The 5,228-nt window shown below is 40.3% G+C and overlaps 1 non-coding gene across 1 annotated transcript; it reads left to right on the top strand.

Moving 5' to 3' along the window:
• Positions 1-4,901: 4,901 nt before the first annotated feature.
• Positions 4,902-5,008, top strand: LOC121209117 (small nucleolar RNA R71). The gene has a single exon (XR_005904234.1). It is a non-coding gene; the product is annotated as a small nucleolar RNA R71 (small nucleolar RNA).
• The last annotated feature ends 220 nt before the right edge of the window (positions 5,009-5,228 follow it).

Below are 5,228 nucleotides of genomic sequence, written 5' to 3'. Positions count from 1 at the left end.
AATAGACATAAAAATAAAAATAAAAATAAAAATAAAAATAAAAGAAGATAAAAATAAAAGTAAACATAAACGTAAAAATAATCGGACTCAATGGTCCTCATCATTAGACTGATCAGTGCCACGGGCCGGTGACGCTAGAGGAGCGATATGAAGATACTGATGATCTGTGTAAAGTCGCATCAATACTGTCAAACCTCTGAGCACAGTACTGACAGAAACTAGCAAACTCCTCGAAGGATACTCCTAGGGAGCTAACAGTAGAGGGAGCATGTCGGTGACTCAATGGTGGAGGCTATGGTGGGTCCTCGTGATAGGGAGGAACATCATCAGTGAAGTCCTCTAGGTCATGCTGAATGTCAGACTGTACTAGTCTGTATTGAGGGGGGTCCACTCCATGTTGCCGCTCTATCATCCTCATGTGGATCATGCTAGAGATGCCCTAAGGGGACATCTGACTGATGAGAGTAAGTGTCAAGGACTGCTCTGGTGTATCGAGAAGACCGAAGTGTCGAGCAAGGCGAGTCACGTAAGGGCCTAGACAGATGGGACCCTTCCTATGGCGATCTGTCTGATGGCGAAAGGTGAGAGCAATAAAATAAGCTAAGTCAAATATGTGGTCGGTCTCCAAACTCCAAAGATAGAACACGCGAGTAGTGCTTACAACTCCTGTGCTCTCTCTCCTGCCAATCAAAGTGTGAGCTAATAAGGCGTAGATGTATCGTAGAGCAGGAGAAAGAGATGTCACCTTCGAGCAACTCGCGTCATAAGGTATCTGACTGGCTGTGAGATCGGTCCAACAGCATGATGGTGAGTAATGGATGTGACGGTGGAGGTGAAGGAAGTTATCGGCACCCATAAACTCATCGGTGTAGATGCTCAAAGCTGCACCAAACTCAAAGACGCTCATATGTCGCACCAAGCCACCAAGTCAGAATATAATGGTACCGTGCTCGTCATGCGTCGACATCACGCGCTGAAGGTAAAATGTAGAGCAAAACTCCAAAGTAAGATCTGTATATGTGGGCTCGACAATATTAAAGAAACGGTCCCATGGTGCTGTAGTTATGAAAGCGCGAACCTCATCAGCAAGTCTTACCTGCTCCAACGCGGCCCAGTCAATGCATTGACCCAAACCTAGTGGTCGTATGCGCAGGAGTTGGAATAAGTCCTCTGATGGGTCCACAGAGAATCTGAGGTAAGGATGATGAACCCTAGTAGAGGCACTCAAGGAGGTCGCTCCAGGACGCTTCTACTTTTTCAAAGCAAGGATGGCTACTTTTGATTTGCCTCGTGTGTTCGTCATAATGTTCCTGAAAAATAATAGAATTGTTTAATGAAAAGAAACATTATCTAATAGGCAAACTAAATCGTCAGATAATAGACTCCAAGTAATCCAAATAACCATCAGCACGTATGAATACCTGAGCATGCATAATTCATGTAATAAGACTAGCATGGAACAAAAATAAGTCATAACAATCACGAAGAAAAATAATAAGTAACTAAATATAAAAGTGATAAGCAAGAAAACCTAAAGAGATAAATATCAACAGAATAAATGTAGGCTAAAAGGAAATAATAATCCAAGTTGAACTCATCATATGGGCTAAATAGATAAATTAAATTGGACAATTAATCAACCCAAGAGACAATATGCTAAAAACTAAAGGTAACTAATAATGAGCAACAAGATATAGAAAAAAGCATAGTAACAAGAAAAGTCAACATAAAAAACTAGCAGCAAGAATCAATGACATTAGTCCAATAACTAATGCAAGAATCAGTCTAAAATCAATGATCAGGAAAAATTTAGCAATATGCATAGGATTAGCTGTAAAAAAAATGAACTAACCAAGGATGAACTAATTAAGAAAGTAATGATAATAAAAATAGACAGTAATAAAGCTAAGAAAAATAAACAAAGTAAAATGAAATAAGAAAAGGGTTAATAAAGAAATAATAAGAGTAATAATTAATAAATAAAAGAATAGGGAAAAGAATTGAAAATCGATGGGGGTGACCGGAGTGGACATGGATGGTGGTGGATCGGGTAGGCTTGGGGCAGTTTGGGTTGGCGGTCATCGGTGGGGGTCGTGCGACAAGGGGGCTGAGGTGGTGAGGGGGGCGGGATGGTGGCCGTGCAGGTATGGAAAAAGGAGGGAGGAAGAAGAGAAGGGAAAAAGAGAAGGAAAAGGAAAGAAAAGGGAAGAAATAAGGAAGGGGGAAAGAGGAAAGGGGAAGAAAAAAGATTCAACGAGGTGGGGGCAAGTCAGGGTGGCTGGAATAGGGGGTTAAAAGTTGCGGCGGCTAGGGCTTGGGGGGTTTGAGAAGAAGAAGACAAAAATAAAATTTTAGGGTTAGGGATTTTATGGGTGATATGGTCGTGTAATGATCCGTGTTGGACCATACGGCCGTGTCACATGCCCGTGTGTCTCGAATTCCAGCCTGTGTTTTTCGAGGAATTAATAGCCCGTTCGTCACATGGCCGTATCACACAGTCGTGTTCTACGTTGTTCACTTTTCCCACACTCATGTGGTATCCCACACGCCCGTGTGTCCAAACACACAGCTGTGTGCCTCGCTCGTGTAGCTCTCTGACTTATTTAAAATTTGAAAATTTTAGCTCTAGTTTTCACACGGCTTAGGACACTCCCGTGTGTCCAAGCCGTGTGGTCCACACGGCCGTGTTGCATGCCCATGTGGCATCTTTTTAACCCGTGTCTCTGTTGATTTTTGGTGATTTAAAGCCTGCTTCCACACAGCCAAGGACACGCCCGTGTGTCCAGGCTATGTGGGTCAAAAACCTGCATTTAAACATGAAAAATAGATAAAAATAAACTAGTTAGTGGTGTTGGTGCTCGGGTTGCCTCCCGAGAAGCACTTATTTAGATTCTAAGCTTAACTTACCTCGTATTCTCATGGTCATGGTGGATCACGGAGTCGAAACTGTCCTTTCTCACTGTCAATTCCTTTATTTAAATAAGGTTTAAGTCAAGTACTGTTTACCTTAAAAATGCCGAAATGCGAATAGGTTACCTCGACTGTACCGTATGGAAAGACTTTAAATACCGTAAAAGGAGTTGCTCCGTTTACGTTGAGCTCTATAGTGATAATTCGAGGGTCTTTTTTATCTAACCAGACTTGGTCCCCAACCTTGAATTGATTGGTTCTCTTGTTAAACTCGTCATGGTGTTACTTCTGCTCCTCCTTTCCATAAGTCCGCCATTCGTCTAGTTCATCTATCTGTAGCATTCATCTTTCATGGATAGTTCCATTATTATTGCATGAACTAGAACGTGGCTCATTTATTCTTCTCGAAAGTGTTTCCTACAAAGGGGATTGAACCACATGATTAGTATTATTGACCAGATTTATAAGGTCATCTTCATTACTTGATATCTTAATCGAATCACGAGCCTGAAGAGTAACCGTTTTGTCACCTGCACGAAGTGTGAATTCACCTGTACCAACATTAATAATAGTCCTGGCAGTCGCTAAAAAGGGTCACCTTAAGATTAAAAGAATGCCACCGTCATCTTCTATGTCTAAAACAACAAAATCTACTGGAATATGAATTTATCAATTTTTACTAGTACATCTTCAATGATACCCCAAGGAAATCTAATAGTTTTATCCGCTAGTTGAATACTCATCCTAGTTTGTTTGGGTTTCCCAAGACCTAGTTGCTTAAACATTTTATAGGGCATGACGTTAATACTTTCCCTTAAGTCAGCCAAATCATTATTAACAGCTAAACTACCAATTAAAAAAGGAATAGTAAAACTTCCTGGATCTTTTAACTTGTTGGGTAGTTTATTTTGTAGAATTGCTGAGCAAACTGCATTTAATTCCACATGCAACGAATCATCTAACTTTCGTTTGTTTTCCAGAAGCTCCTTTAAAAATTTAACTGAATTGGGCATCTACGAAAGAGCTTCAATAAACGGTAAGTTAATATGTAATTTTTTTAAAAGGTTAAGGAATTTACCGAATTGTTCATATGTGTAGTTTTTTTTTTCACTTTAAGGTGTGGCACGCGAGGTTTATATTTTCTGCTTACCAGTTTTTGTTTGTTCTGGCTTTCATCCACCTTATCTTGACTTACCACAGTTTCTTACCTTGGTTCTGGTTCGGGCTCAACTAACCCTTCTTCATATTAAAAAGTAATCGCATAAAGCTGCTCTCTTGGATTAGTCTCGGTGTCGCTAGGCAAGTTACCTTGTGATCTTTCTGAGATCAGCTTAGCAAGCTGACCTATTTGAGTCTCGAGACCTTGAATCGATGCTTGCTGATTTTTAAGCGTTGTTTCAGTGTTTTGGAAACATGTTTCTAACACTGAGATGAATTTTGTTAGCATCTCTTCAAGGTTCGGCTTCTTTTCCTGCTAGTAAGGTGGTTGAAAGCTTTGAGGGGGTTGTGGTCTTTGATTGCCTTGACCACCCCAAGAGAAATTGGGATGGTTCCTCCAACCTGCATTGTAAGTATTACTATAAGAGTTATTCTGAGGTCAAGAATTGTTACCCATATAGTTGACTTGTTTGTTCATAGTGCTAGGGTCGTAAGCTAGGCATTCTGTATTATTCATTCCTCCTCCACTTATGTCACACTGCATCACCGGATGTACCTGCGTAGAGACACATAAACCATCAATCTTTTTATTTAAAAGCTTTAACTGGTTTGATAACATGGTGACCGTGTCGAGGTTGAAAACACCAACGGCTTTTGTCAACTTTGTCCTCATGACTTGCCACTGATAATTATTCAGTGACATTTCTTCAATGAACTCATAAGCCTCTTTAGGTGTTTTGTTATTTAGGGTCCCTCCGGTGGCTGCATCGATTAACTACCTAGTTAAGGGGTTCAAACCGTTGTAAAAAGTTTGAACCTATAGCCATAAAGGTAACCCATGGTGAGGGCACCTTCTCAATAAGTCCTTATACCTCTCTCATATGTCGTATAAAGTCTCTAAATCCATCTGCATAAAGGAAGAGATATCATTTCTCAATTTGGCTATCTAAGTCAGTGGAAAGTACTTTAGTAGAAACTTCTCGGTTATCTGTTCCCAAGTAGTAATGGAACCTTATGGTACCAAATTCAACCACTATTTAGCTTTATTCCTGAATGAAAAGGGAAATAACCGAAGGCGAATGGCATCATCAGAAATGTCATTTATTTTGAAAGTATCACAGAACTCTAAGAAGTTAGCCAAAGGAGTATTTGGGTCTTTA

This window comes from Gossypium hirsutum, chromosome A10 (assembly GCF_007990345.1).
Source record: "Gossypium hirsutum isolate 1008001.06 chromosome A10, Gossypium_hirsutum_v2.1, whole genome shotgun sequence".
Lineage (NCBI taxonomy): Eukaryota > Viridiplantae > Streptophyta > Magnoliopsida > Malvales > Malvaceae > Gossypium > Gossypium hirsutum.
Note: the sequence above shows the minus strand (reverse complement) of the source record. Positions and strands in the feature narration are given on the sequence as shown.